The sequence below is a fragment of the Gracilinanus agilis genome, chromosome 4, assembly GCF_016433145.1.
Source record: "Gracilinanus agilis isolate LMUSP501 chromosome 4, AgileGrace, whole genome shotgun sequence".
In the NCBI taxonomy this organism is placed as follows: Eukaryota; Metazoa; Chordata; class Mammalia; order Didelphimorphia; family Didelphidae; genus Gracilinanus; species Gracilinanus agilis.
In genome coordinates this window covers 292,514,814-292,537,582 of record NC_058133.1, presented here as the reverse complement: position 1 = coordinate 292,537,582, position 22,769 = coordinate 292,514,814, and positions in this window count along the sequence as shown.

Sequence of the window (22,769 nt, the reverse complement as noted above, 5' to 3'; positions counted from 1 at the left end):
CTTTCAAAGAGGGAGCCAGTGCTATTTTATAATTATACTTTGAGAAACAAGGGAGGTCTTGTACCAAATGACACCAAGAGTAGTAAACAGTACCAGGACATAATATACAAAATAATGACAATAATGTAAATGAAAGCAACACAAGAGGAAGTCAAATTATGATTAATATTAATGAGAAATTATGATCCTAGTGAACTGATACAAGAAATCTTGCCTCAGCAGAGAAACAGAAGTGGGGGATGTTGGATGTGGACCTGGTGTACCTTGCTGATAAAATTTCTGTCAGTTACTTTTCCATAAATGCTTTACAAGGGAATATTGTAGTTGGGAGAGACATTTAAGAGAAATGGCTGGATATAATTTAAAAAGCCATCAGTGAAATTTTAAAAAATAGAAAATTAAAAAATGTGAATCACATTTCAAATGTGCTTCTGTTGTTTGATATTAAAATTGTGACCCTACGCAATTCACATAACTTCAAATGAGATCCATCTGGGAAAACTGGAGAAAAATTAGATAATGATAATGTCCAATGCACTTGTCCCACAAAGTTGTGTAGAACATGTGAGGGAACACGTAGAAATCTCTGCAAACTTTGAAATATTACATAAGTATTAGCTATTAAGAAATTCTGAGCTCACATCAAAAATATTCTAACCATTCCTATATCTTTTTGTGCCTTGATTTCTCTTTTTATATAATAATACCTAACATTAAGATAGCAGATAGCAACCTCAGAGGCTGATATGTAACAGAATATGAATCATTTCTCTGCTGCTGGTGCTAATTTTGGACTGATAATGTAAGGATGCGATTTTGTGCAAAGGAGATGGAACCAAAGGAGAAGAAGACAGTTCCTGGCTGTTGCTGGCAGTTGAAATCAGCAGAGGATTCTGGGGGTGCCCTCTTTGCTATTCCTATGGGGTCTGTCACTAGTGGATCCAACTCCTAAGCTTCTCCCCGCCCCTTCCCCTTCTATTTCTATTTCTATTTTCTATTTCTATCCTTTCCTATAGTTGTAAGCTTTGACTGAAAAGGGTCTCTCAGCAAGGATAGGTAATGGGTGAGGGAGACTAAGAGATTGCTCCCAATGGAGTCCAAAATCTTAGTTGACTTGGTTGTAGTCTTGAAGTATGAGTTGTGATGAAATGGCTGTGATCAAGGAATCAGGGTTTCAATTTCAAAGAGAAAGATCCTTAGGAAGCCCACTGGACCGGATCAGAGCTGGGTTGTCTGCCTCCTAACACCTCCCAGCCCTCAGCCTGAAGACCCTCTTCCTCCTCCTCCTCTTGGGAGAAAATCCCAGGATCCTCTGCTGATTTCAATTGTCAGAAACTGCCAGCAACTGTCTTCTCCTCCTTTGGTTCCACCTCCTCTACACAAAATCCCATCCTTACAATAACTAATACCAAAGAAATGGAAGTTTTCCAGTAGTTCACCACAGAAGCATCTATTTGTGAAACCATCAGTTACAACAAAGCAATGTTGTGGATAAGTTAACTTATCTTTAAAATATACTTTCCATGGATGTACACATAGATAATATTTATGCACACATTGCCAGAGCTGGCTCAGTTTTGGGGGAGCTGACAAAGGAAAATATAGGAAAGAAGAGGTATTAATATGCCTTCTAAAGTGAAGGTCTGCAGAGCCATAGTGCTGACCTCATTGGTGTATGTCTGTGAGATCTGGATAATATATCTGGGCCATGGCAGGGAATTGAATTGCTTCCATCTGAATTGTCTTAGGAAGATTATATGAAGATCGCTTGACAGGATGAAGTATTGGAAACTGAGACCTTTGTCCAATTGAACTGCCAACCATTCAAACTCTACTGTAGAATGCACAACTTTGATGGTCTGGCCACATTGTTCAAATGCCAAACATATGTTTGCTTCAAAGACTTTTTTACAGAGAACTCACAGAACTCAAAGGCTCACATGAAGGTCAGAAGAAGCAATTCAAGAACACTATCAAGATCTCTCTGAAGAACTTTGTGAAACATGGAAGATACTGTCATAGATTGAAGCAGCATGGCTTGTCCACCTCAAAGAAGGTACTATGCTCTGTGAGCAAAGAAGAATTTCATTGGCTAAAAAGAAATATGAAATGTGCAAATTTAGAGATATCAATATCCTAAATATTCAAAGGAGAAATATGTGCCAAGCCTGTGTGTGGTAAAGCCTTTAGCATTCATATTGGTGTGATCAGACACATCTGGGCACAATTTTCATTGATTCCAAAATAATGTTATCATATTGGTCCTCTCTGAGTATGAAGCATAACAACCATGACCATTACCTGATATTTTTCTAAACATGATATAGATGTTATCTCATTTGATCCTCACAAGAAGTCTATGGGACAGTTGCTATTATTATCTCCATTTTGCATTTGAGGAAACTGAAGCTGAAAGAAGTTAAAAGTCTTGAGCTGTACTACAGGTTTTAGCATTGCCATGTTTGGCTTAGGTCACAGATAATATCTTAAGCAATATTTGAACAGGAGTTTTTCTGAATCCAACTCTAATTTTCTATCCACTAATCCATCAATCATTAATTAGGCCACTTGAAGAAATCATTAGTCTCTAATGAATAAAACAGTTGCATACATAGCAACTCAAAGCCCTGTGGAAAAATGAAGTGGAAATCCTGAGATATTACAACAAACTAGACTAAAACAAAACTTCCAAGAAAAATTGATATTTTTCTAAAAATAAAAAAAGCACAACTAAGTTTCTTCAGAAAAAATTATACATCCTCTATGTCCCTCTGTCTAACTACTTCTAGAATCTTTGCTCCACTCTAATGGGTGAAAGCATCTGTAAAAGACAATGATGGAGGACCAGGTTGTCCATTCCAGCCAGTCACTAGTTACCTAATACTCCTCATTGTAATTCTCCATCATATACACACAGTTGCTGAGAAAATGTAGGGGGTATTGAGGTCATTGGAAGATAAATGTGGTAGAATTTAAAAGCATTTTTAAAAAGTTATTAAGTTGATTCTCTGTTATTATTAGGTATTTTTTGTTTGAATATTCTGAAAACATAAGATTAAAATGTTTCCTTGTTTTAGCAAGACATATCTTCTTGTCCATTTGGTCAATATTTAGTTTTAAAACAATCCAGCATATTTTCAATGAAGAAAAATTGGCTTCTATTTATAGCAGTATGTACATGATTTTAAAATAAGATATTCTTACTAATTAATTTTAATACTTTTATTAATATTTGGATTCTTTTTCAATTTTTAATCATTTATCCATATTACAGAAGCTTTGTGACCTTAAATGAAAGTTTTCCATATCTAAGATTGCCTCTTTCCTGTAGGCAAAGATTGATTTTTACCGGGAGAGATCAGTAACAGAAGGAAACCCATACATACAGATTCTATAAAGGTTCATAAAAAGTACCTAAAAATACTTGGAGTAAACATGTCTCCTGTGGCCACATCTTTGCTTTCAGAGCAGGTACTAACTCATGTGAGCCATAACACTTGGCTAACTGCAAATATCCTTTTGTCACCAATGAATGTTTATTTCTGAGAAATGTATTAAAATATAAACAAAAAGAGAAAGTGACATCACCCAACTGACCTAAAATAAATTATTCTTGGGTTATGTGTTTAAGTCTAGCAAGATTGTACAGGCATAAATGTCTTTTTCTCTAACACTCATAGAATTTACTCTTATCATCCATAACTTTACTTTTAGAAAGACCACATTTCACAGTGAAGTTTACATTTTTTGCCTCATAATTTAAGAACTCAGACAAAGGGCATGGGTACTTCAGCCCTTCCTTTATAGCAACATCCCTTTATTGCTTTAGATAAGTCATTTTCTTTCTTGGAATCTTAATTTTTTCATTTGAAAATTAGAGACAAAGGAATGGAGAGTCTCATTGTAATTTTATTTCTCAGAAACTATACATTACATTGTGTTCATTTTCAGCCATGTGTTTTTAGAAGGGTCACTGATAAATTGTAGTCCAGCCGGGGTTGAATAAGTAGGATGGTCAAATGACTTGAAAACCATGTTAAATAATGGTTGAAGGAACTGGGGATATTTGTCCTGGAGAAGATAAGATAAGAGTAGATTTAGGGAGTATATAATAAGTGTTTCTAAACATTCGAAGTATTGTCATGTGGAAAAAGGATTAAACTAATTCCTTTTGGGGCCAGAGGGGAAAAAGTAGAATGAAGGTAAAACATTTGAGGTTTTTAAAAAACTGTACATTTCATCACAGTAGTGGAACTCCTAGTGTGGAAACTTTCTCTTTTTTTCCCAATTGTGACCAAAAGTCAGTTGTAACTCATACTTTTAGAAAGCTATCTGGGAGCACTGAGAGTTTAAGTGCCTTGCCCACAGTTTCACAGTCAGAAAGTACCTATCAGGAATTGGATGTGAGCAGGTGTTCCTGATTCCAATAGCCACTCTTTATCTTCTACACCCTACTGACACTGTTGAAAATTCCACATCAGTGAAATCAAATTTGACTCCATATCAGGAAGAAATTTCTAATAGAACTCTCTCCAAATGTAATGGACTAACTTGGGAAATAGTAAATTTAAATAGTTTGGATAACAACTCATCTTAATGCTATATTGAAGATTTCAAGCATCATGTTGGGAGGTGGGAATGATGACTTCTAAGTTTCTTTGCAATTCTATGTATTTGCAATTCATATCTCTAGTTATTTCATCTCTACTCTCATTTACTCCTCCTTCCCCCCCCCCCCGCATTTGTCCTATGTCCTCAGTTTTTTCATTAGTAAAATGAGTAGGTTGAATTTGATGACTTCTAAGTTCCCTATTGTCCAAAATCTATGAACCTATGATATCCAACAAAATCTTCTGCATTTCCTCCAGACACTGGCACCTGGTCCATAATTTTCCTTCTTCCACTTCCCCATTGATAATCTTCAAAATCATTAAATTCACATTTTTGCTCCTCAATACTTATGACTTCTGCCTCTACTCTACTTTAGTTATACAGAAAGCTTAACACAATATATATCACCATAACTTAAATTCTCCTATGAAAATAATTCTCTGTTCTTTCACATTTTCCACTATATTACTCATTTCCTAGCTATTCTTCAACCTTACAGCAACCCTCTAACCCATTTCCCTTTCTCTCTAAGATTCTAAACCCTGTTCTGACTTTAGTATTCTCCCTACCCTATTCTGACACTAGCTTCCATTGATCTTTTGCTTTTCCTAACCTGGTTACTCTCATTCCTAGTATACTATCATTCTTGAACAGCAATTACAGTTGGAGGAAATAATTAACTTTTATTGACGCTCTTGAAAAATGTGTGTTATCTGATATTATTTGGCTATTTCTTGATACATAGCATTTCTTTAAAATCATCAATTATTTATATCTTTATAATTATCACATCAGTTACACCCTTTTTCCTCAAGTACCCAGCTCACCTACTCTCTACTAATCTCCCTCTGTCATTTATTAATCAATTAGTAAACATTTATTAATTACCTATTATATATTAGGCACTGTTAATCTCTGGTAATATAAAAAGAGAAAAAAGACAGTCACAACTGTAGGAAAATATAAGTAATGGGGTCACCAGGGATATTAAAATCAACTATGGGGTTTGTGGGAACACTCTCTGGGATGTAAGAGAGACTATAACTGAACACTGAAGTCTTGTACAGCTACACCACTCCCAAATGAAAGAATAACAGCCAACTGTCACTCTGGCCAGAGGCCTTGAATTAACTGACAAGGTAACAAGGTGAAATTGGGTTTTAATTAGAAACAACTAAAAGGAGGGATAGGAATGACTACTCTAAAATCTTAACACCTAATAACAAAACCCAAAGGGACAGGGAAGGACTTATTCAACTACACTAATTTAAGCTATCTAACTAACAGGGCCCAAGGAGTTATACTGGAGTCTCTGGGTTTCTGCCTCAAACCTGGAACCTGCCAGGCTTGAGTACAGCTAGGGCTTTTGTGGCTTTGGGATTTCTCACTGCAATCCACTGATGATGTCTGGATGCCAGGAGCTACAGTTGTCTCAGGAACCAAGCAGTAAGGGGTTTGCTTGAAGCACTGTCCTCTTCTCTTGGCTTTGTAGATCTTGTTCTTTTTAGATGCCACACCACACAGGATGCAGGGGAAAACAGGATGCAAGGTGTCCTTTGCTCTGAGGTCTCCCAGGCTGGCAACAGTTTTTGCCTACCCCTCATGGAGTCCACACACAGAACACACATAGACTTCCTCCTCCTTCATTCCAACCTGGAATTCCCAGCTCCAGCTCCTTCCTGCTAGGTACTTCCTAATCAATATATAATCAATACCTAATAACTAGCTAATCTAATCTTACTCATAACAGTTCCCCTCTTTGTACAAAGCCAAAATTACCAAAATTTTGGTATTTGTGCACTACAAACTAAACTAAAATTCTAACCCAAAATAACAAACAACCTACACTAACTCTATTCTATCTAACACTATCCTACTCTACCCTACACTAGGGATTTCAACAAGGAAAGGTAAAAAGATAAATACATTGAACAATTACATAGTTCAAAGCATAAAACAACAAGTAACAATGCAAAAATTTCCAACAAAATCAACAGCAAATATGAAATATCAACACAAAAGTCAAAACAAACATCAAACATAACTCCTATTCTAATACAGAAATATCCTACCAACTAATAAATGCAAACCATTTTGGAAAAACATTTTAACACAACGTTGCATAAGTCTTTACATCAAAATTAAAACATAACAGTAAACTCCCTTATGCAAATTACATTTGAATGTTTGCAACTCAATTACATCAAAGTATTCACAGAATTTACATTTATACACATATATACACATTCAATATATACACAATATATACATACATGATATACATATATGCATGTATGTACACATAATATACATATCAAATATACATATGTATACCCTTTACATATATACAATACTTACACTATAATACAATTTACAATATACACATACTATTTACACAACTATTTACATTACTTGTGATATGTGATCTGTAGTATGTTCTATGTTCTTCATGTAATACAATTTTGTTATGTCAGTTATATCTGCACTGTAATGTACATTAGTACCTTATCTTATCCTCTAACCTAATCTAATACTATATCTATTCTACTAAACTATTCTAAACTAACCCTAAGATATTAGTGTATTAGTCTAGCTACATCTATCTAAATAACTAGCTAATCTTTGTTAGTAACTAACTATCTCTTGTTAGTACTTACTTATCCTATAGCTAATTCTAATTTTGTTAGTATTATACATTGTCTCATTCCATAAGGAACACAATGCATCCTAACATGTTCGTGTTTTATGTATCTGATTTGTTATGTTGTTTCTTTGCTATATTGTGTTGCAACATGTTACTGATGGATGTATGATACCTACCAAAACTCCAGATCTCCTGTAGATCTCCTTCAGATCTCCTTTCTTCTCACGATGTTCCATTCCTCTAGGAAATCCTCTCTTCTTCTCTCCGGTCTTCCTCTTCTTCTTTTCTCCATCGAAGGTCTTGATAATTTTATGTGCAATGTTGGATGCATATGAGTATGTAATGATACTATATACATTACCCAAAAACTTCCAAACTATTTAATCCAAATTGTCCATGATTAATCCTCTTCTTTAAGAAAATCCTTGAAACTGAAGTTTCATCAGTTCAATTCATAAGTTCATCAGTCTTAATACAAAGTCTATAAATCCTGAATCCTGAATCCTCTTCATCCATATCCTCTTCCATCCGAATGTCCTCTTCTGCTGGAATGGTCCTCTCCTTACTGAACTTTCTGACTGCAGACTCTAATTGACTGAAGATCTCAAATTACACAATCTCTTCTTCTTCTTCTTTTTCTTCTTCATCATTATTAACAATTTCTACAATTTCATTATCTATTCCATATGCTAATTTAGTGTGAGAACAATGATACCACGAATCTCTACCTAAAACTTTTACAGAAGATGGTGAAACTAATACAATTGTATAAGGACCTACCCAATTTTGTTCTGTTGCCGATGTTTTGGCAAAATTTTTCACATAGACCATATCACCTGGTTGAAAATTATGAAGAGAATAATCCAATGGACCAGATTGAATTAATACTACCATATCTTGAATTCTCTTAGCCTCTGCTGTAAAGCACTTAAATATGAAGCAATTTGACAATCACCTCCTAAGAGTGATGCATAAACAGCCTTACAAGTTTTTGCTTGTAGTGGAGCATGTCCAAAGAGCATCTCATACGATGAGATATGTAGATCTGCTCTTGGTCTCGTATGTAGGTAAAACAAAGCTATGGGAAGAATCTCTGGCCATTTGAGATGTTTCAGCACAGAGTTTCCCAACCATAGTCTTGAGTTCCCTATTCATACGCTCCACCTGACCTGAACTTTGCGGATGGTATGGAACATGATATTTAGGTGTTATTCCTAGATTCTCATAGACTCTTCTAAGGATATCCTGAGTGAAATGAGATCCCTTACCCGAATCTATGGTTAAAGGTACACCAAATCTAGGCACAATTTCTTTCAGTAACACTTTCACCACAAAACTAGCTGTATTTGTATTTGATGGAAAAGCTTCAGGCCATTTAGTTAGTCTATCGACTATCACAAGACAATACTTGTATTTTCCAGCTTTAGGCATACAGATATAATCAATCTGTAAACTCTCAAATGGACAATATGCTAAAGGTCTACCACCCAAACCTTTCTTTCTGAATGCACTTTGATTGAACTTTTGGCAGACTGGACAGCTATTACAGACCTTATTTGCAACAGTACTTATTCCAAGAGCAACCCATTGTCTCCTGATGGAATCCACAACAGCTTGTGCACCAAAATGACCTTTTGTGTGGATGGCTTGACACAAATAGGTATGCAAATCTTTTGGTAACAATGGTCTTCCTGTATCAGTAATCCATATCCCATGTTCTTTCCTAGCTCCAAATTTATCCTTCCATTTCTCAATATCTGAGTCTACATAAGCTTTCTCTAGATCATCAGAATCAATAGATGTTAAATTCATCACATAGATTGGAGCATTCTGAGCTGCATACTTCGCAGTGATATCAGCTCTATGATTTCCTTTAGAGACTGAATCTCTACCATGAATATGACTCCTACAATGAATTACTGCCAGCTGTTTTGGCTTCTGGATTGCTTCCAACAACTCAGTTATTATTCCTGCATGAGCTATTGGTTTTCCCGATGCAGTAATAAAACCTCGTTGTTTCCAGATTCTTCCTGTTGCATGGCAAACAGAAAATGCATATCGAGAGTCTGTGTAAATATTCACATGTTTACCTTCAGCTAGAAGACATGCTTGCTTCAATGCCACCAATTCAGCACCTTGAGCACTAAGATTATTAGGTAATGAGCCATACCACAGTGTCTCAAATTCTGTGACAACTGCAGCACCAGTACATCTAATTCCATTACATAAATATGATGATCCATCTGTGAATAACACCCAGTCTGGATTTTCGAGTGGAGTATCTTTTAAATCCATCCTAGGCATATCCACAAGATCTACTACCTCAACACATTCATGCAATGGCTCACCATTCTTTGGTAAATCAGGAAGAAGAGTAGCTGGATTAAGTATGCTACATCTCTTCAACTTGATGTTCTCACCACCTAAGAGAATAATTTCATACTTAGCAATTAGTTGGTCAGAATATGCTTGAGTACGAAACTTCCTCATTAGTGCTTCTATCTGATGTGAACAATAGACAGTCAAAGGACATCCCAAAACTAGATCAGCTGACTTCTGGACTAACACAGCTGCTGCAGCTACCCCCCTTAGACAGGGTACTGTCCCCGCAGCTATTGGATCTAATTGACAGCTGTAATACCCAATTGGACGATAACTTTGTCCAAGAGTCTGTGTCAACACACCAGAAACTATACCCTTCATTTCATTGACAAACAGCTGAAAAGGTTTCTCATAGTCTGGGATTCCTAACGCAGGTGCAGATAGAATGGCTTCTTTCAGCTTATCTAAGGCTAATCGATGTTCAGGCTTTAGTTTCAGAGGTTCTGGTTCTGTATTCCTGGTCAGATCTGTTAAACACTTAGTTATTCCACTATATCCAGGAATCCATTGTCTACAGAAACCAGTAGTTCCAAGAATAGCTCTAAGTTGTTTTTTAGTTTTCGGTGCACTCAATTTTTGTATGTCAGCTATTCTCTTTTTTGTAATACTTCTGGAACACTCTGATAACACAAATCCGAGATATTGCACCCTGGGTAAAACGAATTGTAATTTCGCTTTTGAGATTTTATATCCTCATTTATATAATTCAATCAAAAGAATCTTGCTGTCCCTAAGACACACCTTTGCATTTGGGGATGCTAGAAGAATATCATCCACAAAATGCACCAATTTACTCTCTTTAAATTTAATAGTTTGCAGATCTCGATTTAGAATTTGTGAAAATTGAGATGGTGACTCAGTATACCCTTGTGGGAGATGAGTCCAGGTCCATTGTGTCTTTTCCCATGTAAAAGCAAAGATCTTTTGAGAATCCTCGTGAATTGGTATCGAGAAAAACGCAGAACATAAATCTACCACAGTGAAATATCTAGCCTGACTTGGAATGGAAGAAATTATAGCAGCTGGACTTGGGACAACTGGATGTGTCTTGATGGCATAATCATTTACCGCTCTTAGATCTTGAATAAATCAGTAAAGAGGTCGGCCATTTTCATCCAGTTTTGGCTTCTTTATAGGCAAAATCGGTATATTGTACTCTGAAAAACATGGTATTATTATCCCTTGTTGGATTAGAGACTCAATAATAGGATGAATACCCTCTATCGCCTCCTTAGTCAAGGGATACTGAGACACACACAAGGAACTGGTCCTTCCTTTGTCCTCACCCTGACTGGAATAGCTGATTTTAGCAACCCAACATCTGTAGATGACTTTGACCACAAATCCTTGGGTATATCCTCAGGTATTGGATAGATAGTACCTAAATCATCTTCTGTATTGCTAGAATCTAAGAAAAGCAATGGAAAAGCCTTCCAAGATTCCTCTGGGAGATACAAAGAAATATCACCAGATTCAGTACATTGGATTGTAGCTCTTAATTTACACAATAGATCTCTTCCCAACAGATTCATAGGACACTCCGGAACACACAAAAATACATGTTCCACCGAAAGTGGTCCTAGGGTCACCATTTTTGGTTGCAATTTAGCTACTTTCTGAGTCACTCCTGTCGCACCAATAACATCCATTGTTCCAATAGTTCTACAATCTGCAGGAAAGCTTTGCAAAACTGATTTACTCACGCCGGTATCCACAAGAAGGTCGTAAATCTGATCTCCAATAGTTACAGACACATATGGTTCAGTACTATTGGGAGGTTGGAAAGTTTCCAACACCGGAGCTAAAACAGTAACATCAGAACAAAGCTCAGCCATTTCCTGTCCATCCAAGTTAACATAATCAAGAATTACAGAATTTTCCCAGGATTTTAAATCATTGGTCCTTTTCACCTCTATTCTGGTATCATTGTTCTTATTCACAATCAAATTATCCTTAATCAAATTACAATTTCTATTATTCTTCTTAATTCCACTCTTACTAGAACTTCTAACACCATTTACAACATTATTTCTCTTTTTCTCACAATTATTTACAACATTAATCAAATTATTATCAACACTAGTTAAATTACTACTACCAGTAGGTAAATTACCATTAACATTGGTTAAAGTACTATTTACACCATTACTAGTAGTTAATTCAGATAATTTAACATTAACACCACTTAAATTATCATTAATTCTCATCAAATTATCATTCACATTGATTAAACTATTATTGATTCCATTTAAATTAACACTGATCAACCCATTACCATTATTAATTAAATTCTTATTATCATGAATCAAATCAATATTAATACCAAGTGCACCATTTCCATTATTCACAAATACATTATCATCATCTTTAACACATACAATTTCATCAACATTTACTTTAGTTCCATTTCCTTGATCAATAACTTCTGAACTTTGGGCACACCTTCATAATGAAGTTGTCCCTCCATTCATGTTACCATTAGTAATATTCCCTTGAACAACATGACTATACTTTGGCCTGGCTCCTGCACGAAGGTAATCCTGTGTTGTTGCCAAATTAGGAGCTTGTACACCTTGACAACATGCATTCTGACATTGGAATACATTTTGTTGTCCATTTCCCTGACTAAAACCATTATTCCAATTATTTCCCCTGTAACCATAATTATTATTATTATACCAATTATTTCCATTGTTATTATTGTATCTCTGCTCATATGATCTCTTTCTGTATCTGCAGTCCCTTGCAAAATGCCCAATACGTCCACAAACATAACAAGATTGCTGCCTCTGGTTCCTATTGTTTGAATTGCTATTGGTTTTATAATTATTATTATTGTTTCTCTTTTCTGCTGCCCATAACGCTGCTACTGCCTTGATTTCACTTATTTCTTTCTGGTCAGCTCGAGAATTTGCCTCCCTTAATTGTTTCCTAAGATTTTCAATAATTGTATCCTTGTCATCATTACTCCTGTCCTTCTCTTGGGCAAAAATGTATGTTGCTTTTTGTTTTAGTTCGTCTAAGCTCAACAGTTCCCAATCAGGGTAATTGTCCATAAAAAATTTCTTTATCTGGGGAACCGAGTTTCTGACAAAAATTCTTTTAACATGATCTACGGTGGTATTTTCTAGAATATTCATATTCAAATACATTTCTACTGCCTCTATGATTCTGTCCAAAAAAGTTGCAGGGGTCTCTACTGCTGTCTGCCTGATTTTTTCGAATTTGCTCCATGAATTTGGACGCTTAGCATGCTTCTCTAGAACCTGAATCAGAGATTTACACGCTTGTTTTAACATTCTGTAGATAGGAACTGAATTCAGGTCCAGTTCCTCCCAATCTACAGGCCATGGTGTCATTCCCTCCATGTTTCGTGTCTCCTCTACAAACTTTGTTCTGTCATGATGTGATAAGATCTCCCCTAACACATACCAGCAATCTTCAAAGTCTGGATCGTGTTGTTTTACAAAAGCTTTGAAGATCTTCACAAATTTCCCAGAGTCATCATGGAAATTTGGGATCTTATGTTTTAGATTATCTACATCTTCAGATCTGAATCGAGTATGTTGTTTAAGATGGAATACACCATCTTTGCGAACGATGGGAAGATCGGGAAGGGGAAAAAGATTAATGGGGGTTTCAGCCTTATTTTGAGCCTGTTGTTCTAGCTCAGCCTTTGTTGGAATACCTTTGCCAGAAATGCCCATGTTCATATATTCATTGCCAGTGTGAGATGTACCAAGTGATTGACCAGAAAACGAACCGTTTTGCATACATAACTCTAAATTATCTAACTTAATTTGTAATAATCTTAACATTTTTTTGGTTTCAGCATCCCTGAAACACCAAGTCACAATGATTTTAACAAAATACCCAATATGAAACAATATCCACCTTAGTTTGTATATTTTTAATACCAGAAATATAATTTGTATATTTACATAGAGGTCAGAGTATGTATGTGTATTCTATAAAGGAGAAAGAAAGAAGTAGTAGAATCTTTGGCAGCCCAAATAAAAGATTTTAAAAGTTTTTGTTTTTTGTTTTTTTCCACAGAGGGTAAGACCATATAATTAATCCTAAAATCTTTTCTAGACCTAGAAGACCCTGGAAAGTCCTGTTATAAAAACAATAGGTTTTATGTGCTAATAAAGACATTTTATTTCATGTCTCAGAATCTACCTACTAAGACACATACTAAATGAATAAAATCATGAAAAAACTTTACAGAAAAAATACTAGAATAAATTAGAGAAGCTTTATTAATACCAGGCATGTATAAATGTAATAAAATGATGCTATCTATATTAATTTATTCAATGCTACACCAATTTATAAACAAAGGATTAATTTGTAAAATTTTTTTAAAAATCATCTGTAGGGGAAATAACATCAATAATATCTTGGAAATAATGAAAAAGGAATGGAGTCCTAGTGGTACAAACTCTCCAACTATACTACAAAGCAGTAAATATTGATATTGACTGATGACATGAGCAGATTACATACACTATACACATTGCAAAGTAGTGTATAAATGTTCAGTATTGTTATTGTTTTCGAAATAGTATAGGGTTGAGGCTTAAAAATTTCACACTGATGAAAAACATAGATAATATTATATACAGCATTATAAAAGTTTAGGACTTGTGGAACAAACAGTTTTTGCCTATAATTCATGGAGTCCACACACAAAACACACATAGACTTCCTCCTCCTTCATTCCAACCTGGAATTCCCAGCTCCAGCTCCTTTCTGCTAGGTACTTCCTAATCAATATATAATCAATACCTAACAACTAGCTAATCTAATCTTACTCATAACACTACCCTCATGAAGTTTATAATCTAATGAAGAAAAAAATGAATAAAAGCAAAACAAACTTTAAATGGGATAAATTAGAAATAATTAAAAGAGGGAAGGAAATAGAATTAAGAAAGATTATGGAAAACTTCCAGTAGAAAGTGAAATTTTAGTTGACACATAAAGGAAGGGGGATTTAGTCATCTGAGAAAAGAAAAACATTGCAGTCATATAGGATAGCCAGAGAGAAAGCTCAGAGCTAAAGATTGAGCATCATGTGCAAAGAACAGCCAAGAGGCCAGTGTCACTGGATTAAATAGTAGGTGCTGGGTAGAAAGATTTTAGAAATGGTAAAGATATAAAGGAGATAGGTTATGATGGGCTTTGAATTCCAAAGAGACAGATTTGTATTTGCTCCTAGAGGCAATAGGAAGTCACTGAAGCTTATTTGGCAGGTGAGTAACCATGATGAAATCTACTCTTTTGGAAAATCACTTTAGTGGCTAAATTGAGGATGGATTTCAGAGGGAAGAGACTTGAGGCAGGAAGCTACAACAGAAGACTTGCAAAAATATTGAAGGCAAAACCAAATGACCTACAGTTGGAAATCTTTTAGTTGTTCAAATCTAATGAAAAATAAATGAGAAACAAGCAAAGGAGACGAATAATATCTTAAATAAGTTAAATATAATAGAAAAATGGAGAAAATTAAATAGGAATAGAAAATCATACCTCCTCAGCAGTACATCATATTGACCATATTTTCCTTTATTTTATTTTATTTATTAATTATGAGATAATGGATGAGATTTTGCCCTGAAATAAATTCACTTTTCCACATCTCCTCCTCCTGAATTTTTTATACTTTTAGCCCATTGAAGATCTTTTCACATTCTCATTATAACTGAATGTCTAATGTTATTTTAAAATAAAATCAAACAATAAATAGAAATATTTTTTCACCTTAATTTATTTCTTTGTCTATTCTAGTCATATGAAAGTAAACAATTTATTTGTCTTTCATTTTTATGTATCTCTGTTTAACTTTCTGCTTTTGGAACAGGTTACATGTTGAATTTTCTGCCTCTTGAACTAACCATACCTTCTCAGCAGTACATCATACTTCCATAAAATCTGGCCATGTATTAAAAACAATTATAATTAAATGCAGAAAAAGAGAAATATTAACTTCAACCTTTTCAGATCATAATGCAATAAAAATTGTAATATAAAAAAGGGACCATGAAACAAAAAGGAAAAACTAAGTGGAGACAACTTTATCTTAAAGAATGAGTGGGTTAAAGAACCAATCATAGAAACAATAAAAAATTTAATTAAAGTCAATGATAATAATGAGACAAAATACCAAAACTTAAATGATAAAGCAAAATCAGTAATTAGAGAAAAATTCATATCTCTAAATGCTTAAATTAATAAAATAGAGAAAGGATGAATTAATTGGGAAAACAATAAAAAAACAGAAGAGGAACAAATTAAAAATCCCCAACTAAACACCAAAAAATCAAATCCTAAAAGTTAAAGGTGACATCAATAAAATTGAATATAAGAAAACCATTGACTTAAAATAAATCAACAAATTAATTTAATGAAAAAAATCAACATAATATACATTCATTAACCATTGATGAATATAGTTTAAAAAGAGAGAGAAACCAACTAGCATTAAAGATTTAAAAAATGAATATATCAATAATGAAGATGAAATTAAATCAATTATTAGAAGTTATTTTACTCAACTATTTGCAAACAAATTTAACAATGTAAAAGAAATGGAAGATTACTTTAAAAAAATAAACTGCCTAAATTATCCAAGGAAATAAAATATTTAAATAAGCCTTTTTGGAAAAAGAAATTGAAAAAGCCATAAATGAACTTACCAAGAAAAAAACATCAGGACAAAATGGATTTACAAGTGAATTCTACCAAACATTCAAAGATCAGGAGACCTCCTGTAGTCAAGATGGCAGAGTAGAAGCAGGTAAGCTTGAAACCACTATGAGAATCCCCTCACAAAATGAATGCAGGAGTGAAAGGACCAATAAGGAGATAGAGTGAAGAAACTTTCAAGAGTAGAAAAACCTGAATGGTAGGCAGAGAACCTCTGAGGCACTGGGGTTTGAGGGGAGCACAACCAGCAGGAAGCTACAGCAAGAAGTGAGGAGCAAGCCAAGAGAAAGTCATGCCTCCACCCATATCTGTTGTGTCAGGTTCTGAATCTGAGCCCAAGGCAATATCCAGACCCTGAGACCCTACCTGGGCAGATAGAATTTCAAGCCAACACACAGCCCTTGAGGATCCAAGGAAATCTTCAGTGGGGTCCAGAATTCTAGCCCAGGGCAGTCTGTGCTGAGGCAGCCTCCTTAATGCAATTATTGATTGTTTTTACAATTTTCTCTTTGACCCACCCCTTTTTTCAAAATTAGATTATTTAGTTTCCAATTCATTTTTTAATTTGTCTTTCCATGGACTCCTATTGATTATAATTTTATTGCATTATGATCTGAAAAGGATGTATTTATTATTTCTGCTTTTCTGAATTTGGTTGTGAAGACATTATAATCTAATACATGGTCAGATTTTTTCTAAGTGTCATATACTCCTGGAAAACAAAAGGTATATTCCTTTCTATTCCCATTCAGTTTTCTCCAGAGATCAATTAGTTTTAACTTATTTTAAATTTCATTCACTTCCCTCATTTCTTTCTCAATTGTCTGGGAATCTCTTTGCCAAGACAAACACAGAAATTATATGAACACATTGGAAAACACTGTTCATATGAATATAGCCAGGTCTAAATGACTGGAAAATATTAATTGCTCATGAGTAGGCCAAAATAATATAATAAAATGATAATTATTCCTAAATTTGTTTACCTATTCAATGCCATACTAATCAAACTATTAAATAATTAATTATTTTATAGAACTAGAAAAAATAATAACAAAATTCATCTGGAAGAACAAAAAGTCAAGAATATCAAGTAAATTAATGGGAAAAATGTAAAGAAAGATGACCTAGGAGTATCAGATCTCAAACTGTATTATAAAGCAGTAATTACCCAAATAGTCTGTATACACACTATTGCAAAGACCTTTGAAGAAAATCACAGCTTTGTTTGGATAGTTGAAAAAAAGTATTGATAATTTCCTGTTTGTTTGTTTTTCAGTTATGTCCAATTCTTCATGAAGCCATTAGGGTTTTTCTTGGTGTTAAGATTAAAATTAATATTCAACAACTATTATATTTTATAAAGTTTACTAATAATAACTAACACAAAAAGCTAGCTAACCAAGCTGCAGTTGTGGGAGAAAGGAGTGAGAGGGAGGAGTTACTGAACTATATAAACAATAAAGTGAAAAATGCTAACATGGGGTTTCAGGGAAAGGGATGCTGGGAAATGAAAGGAATTCTGGGGAATGTAGTTCAAAAAGTACAAAATTTTCACTTATACACTGGCATACATACTAGAACAATTTCCCCTTTTCTTCATGAGGTCATTTTGCAAATAAGGATCTGAAATGACTTCCTATTCACATTCAAAGTTGTGATTGCTAACTCTATAGTTCACTTTGTTCCATTTCTTCTGTTTATCCTCTCTCCTTTTTTTCTTCTAATTCAAAAGTATATTTTGCTTCTTAATATTTCTTCCCTTAATCTGATCTCTTTTAAAAATTACCTCCACTTTCTCTTTTCCCCTTCCCTTTATAGCCTCCTGATGTGTAAAATAGATTTCTACATCCAACTGAATATATATGTATATACACATATGTGTATATGTATATATATATATATTTATATAATGTATGTATGTATGTACGCTTATTCATTTTTTTGCTATTGGCAAGCTTCACTTGAGTGCTTTTCACTTCTGTCTCTCAAACATAACTGGGAATCAGATCACTCCACAAAAGCCATTGCTTTGGAGGACTCCATGCCTTACTCACCATTGAACATGTAAGGGGTAGAGGAACATTTTTAATGTAATTTTTTGTGTTTATTAAACTTTTATCCTCAACTTCATATATAATATTGTAAACTAACTCTTGCAGGTAACATCTAAAAGACTATCTGACCTTTCCACTGAATTCTTCCACTTCATTTATTAAAAAGAAACAAAAATACACAATTCCTATGCCCAAGGGGCTTTAAAAATGTATACCTTTTGATCAAACAATACCACTACTAGATATCCCAAAGAGATAAAAAATGGAAAAGGATCTGCTTGAACAAAAAATATTTATAACTGTACCTTTTGAGATGGCAAAAAATTGGAAAATGAGGGGCTATTCCTTAATTGGGGAATGGCTGAACAAATTGTGGTATATGATGGTGATGGAATGTGTTATAAGGCATGATGAATCACTTGATTTCTATAAGAATTGGAAGGACCTACATGAACTGATGCAGAGTGAAATGAGCAGAAGCAGGTATAAAGGTGAAGACAATAATTTTATGAAATTATGTGGTCTCCAATATTTATTATATCTCAAGCCAGAAATTTATTTACAAAATAGAAAGGAAACAATAAAGTAAAGAAATTTGAAGGGGATAGAAAAGTTATCTCTCCTATCTTAATCTAGGCAAAGATTAATTAGCTATCAACCAGGAAGGCCGGTAGTGAGTAATCACGTGGCCTCCTCCAATATGGAAGCTAGTCTCTCTAGAAACTAGGAAAGGAGTCAGGCTTTCACTCACCCATGAAATAGTCCAGGAGTCAGAGTCCAAGTTGAAGCTAACCTCCAATCACACAATCCAATCTGCAGTCTCCAGCTAAGCTCCCTTGAAGACTCTCTCCAGTCAGGAGACTCTCCACAAGACTGACCCAAGCCACAGGATTCATGGCTTTTTATAGTGACTTCTTGTCCCTTCCCCTTTTCATAAGGGCCCCCTTCCCCTTTTCATAGGGGCCAATTACAGTTTCCAAATTGTCCAGCATTGCCCAGAGGGCAATGTTTATGAGAACCACTTCTCACCTGCTAGAGAGGTGAATACTTATCAGAAGGGTTCACAGATTCCTGGCTGATTGAGTTTCTGAGGGTATAAACTCTGATCATAGGATTCACAAGTTTGGGACTGAGTTAAAAGGGTGGAGCTCTCTAAGTAAGTGACTTGTGAGTTACTTACATAATACACAGTAACTGAAAAATTGTGGGCTGATCAAATGTAATAGACTTTGCTACTAACAGCAAATCAATGATCCAGGACAGTCCCAAGGGACTTATGAGAAAGAATGCTATTGACATCTAGAGAAAGAACTGTGGGAGTAGAAATGCATAAGAAAAACATGGAATTATCACTTGTTTATATGAGTATACTATTTAGGTTTTGGATTTTAAAAGATTACTCTTTTACAAAAATAAATAATATATATGTATGTATATATGTATATACAAAATGTATAAATATGCACATTTATGATGATTGATATATCTATGTATTTGTGTATATATGTATATGTGTGTGTACATATATATTGCTTAGTATTGGAAATATAAATATAAGGAAGCAAGATCGCACACCCTCAAACAAATTCTTATGGAGGAACATAAAATAATAAAAAAGATTTAAAAGGATCATTTTGTTAAAGTATGTTCCCCATGTGTATGTGTGTGTGTGCATGTGTGTCTGTGTGTAGCAAATGCCTATCATCTGTATCATTGGGCTAATGGGTTGTGCTACATGGACAAGACAGTTCTTGTCAATAAATGCTTTCAAATTCTGTTATTTACACTTTTAAGTAAATATAATGTTTGCACATATGCATATACTTATATTTTCTTATTATGGTCATAAATAAATTCAAAATATGTGCACATTTATTTGTTAGGACACTATACTGGCATGATCAGGAAAGGAAGAGTGAAAATGAGGTGACATCTGAACTGTACTTTGAAAGAAACCAGGAAGAAATTAAGAGAAATTCTCTCCAAAGGCAGGGAAGTTGAAGATAAATCCCGTATTTTAGGGAAAGACAGTATGCTATTCTTGAATAATTATTTTTGTTTTTTTCCCTTAGAATGTTTTTAGCCTTTTATAGTTGCAATTTTTAAAAATAATCAGCTTCCCAACTTTATTCTCAGATACAAATAAGCTTCTCCCTCCTTATCTTTGCCTATTTCCATGTTCATTTGATTATATATGAATTACTACAGACTTTTATTTAACACTTTCCTGGACTAGATCAGATGTTAATATGTTCTATGAAGCCTCATTTCGTCTTGACTTTCCACTTCCATCTTTGAATGACCTTGACTTTGAAACTACAATTTCAGGAAATACTAATTTTATTTTTTTCCCTCTCATTGCCAGGAGTACTTTTTTTAAACACTCATGCCCACAGCTCATTTCTCTGTCTCACGGTTCTCTCAATAAGATTTAGGCAATGTGATCTTTTCCACTTTTATTATTATATATTAGATTTTATCTTATCTTTCAAGATATTTCTTGTTTAACTTTTATATTTCCTTTGGGTGTCATGCATTTGTAACTTAATGATTGTGATCACTTTTAATTTTTTGAAAAGAAACTAGATATCAATAATGTAGTTAAAATAATTTTCTTTTAATATTACACCAAACTTTCTTGGCTAAATCATCTTTGGGTTCAAGCTTTTTCCTTTTGCCTTTCAATGTAACAGTCCGGGAATCCCATTCTTTTTGTTGTTGATTATGAGGAGTCTCAAGGAAATTTGGACTATATTTCCATATGTCTAACATACTTCTGCCTCCTCATCAACATTCCTTTGGTTTGACAACACTCAATCTTAGTGAAAATATGTCTGGATGAGTTAAGTTTAAAGTTCCCTACCTGGTTCTTCATTGATTCTATTAATTTGCTCTTTGCTCTCTATTTCTAATACTTTTGCACAATTTCCTTTTTCAGGCTATTTTGCTGAAATATGAATTCTAAATACCCCCACATACACATCTTGGACTTTTCTGAGAGGTCACTAATTCTTAAATTGCTTCATTGAGTTCTGCTTTATTGCCTATAGATTGTCATCTGAATCTCAATCTTCACTCTCTAGCACCAAGTCCTCATTACAATATTCCCTTCCCCCCACCATCCTCATATTCTAGAGTTTCATCTTAACTCCAGTAAATGCTTCCACAGCACATGCTAGAATGAATATTCTATAGGCAACAAACTTCCCTTCATCCTAAATCTATTTCTCTCCCATTTCTTCTAACTACTAGCTCTTACTGAATCTGGTTTCCTCCTGATAACAGAATCTCCAGGGATACCCTTTCCAGTACTTACTTTATATCTTCACTCATTCTCCTGCACTGTTTCATTGGTCAAGAAACAGGAGTTGTAACACTACTTTTTACCTATTGCCACCTCCAGGTATACCCGCTTCCTCCATCACTCAGTAATCTCTCTTCCTTTGAGGTTCATGCTATTTATAATCTACTATCCAATCAGAATCCTGGCAGCTCTTGTTTAAAGATCTCCAAGTTATTCTTCCAACTTCCTCAAGGAGTTTATTACTTGGTTTACAATAGTTCGTTTATTTTTTAATATAATACTCCTGCTTTCATATTAGAGGACTTATACATTCATATATATTCTCACTCAAACACCATAACTTCTCAGTTCTTCAACCTATTCTTATTGATGAATTATTCTTCTACCCTACCTCAACCACACATGGAGATTTTCATAACCTTGCTCTTGCCACAGATATACTACCTCCATGTTAAAAAATTCTTCTATCCTCTTATCCAACCATAATTTATTGCATTTCACGTCTTTCTCTGTCTTTTCTTACATCATTCTTCTCTTCTCCTATACATTGACCTCCAATCACTTGACCCTTCAATTCTCTCCTAGCCTCTCTCATTTAAACTCAATTTGCATAAGTCTTTTTGTCTTGGCAGTTTAGTGAACCAGTCCAACTCTACGTTTTCCTCTTGTCTTAAATCCTTCATCCCCTTATCATATTCTTGATTGCTATCAAGCTCTGGCCTTAGATTATTTTGATCCCTTTTCACCTCCAGTTCTACATATATTGCTAAATAAAGGTGGATAAAATCATGTTACCCATCTGACTGTGTCTGCTAGGCAATCCTATTATACCTCTATTATCCATTCACTATCACCCTCTTAAAAGCTGCCTTTGGAAAATTTTTCAACATTCCTTGCCAATTCTCCCATGGATTCCTTTCTACCCACTCTATTAGCTGAGAATTTTGACTTATACAAAGAAAGAAGACATTAATAATCATGGACTCCCTCATATCCTATTTTTTAACCCTTCTGATATCTCCTGATGTTCTCTCCTTTACCCCTCTCTCAAAAGATGATT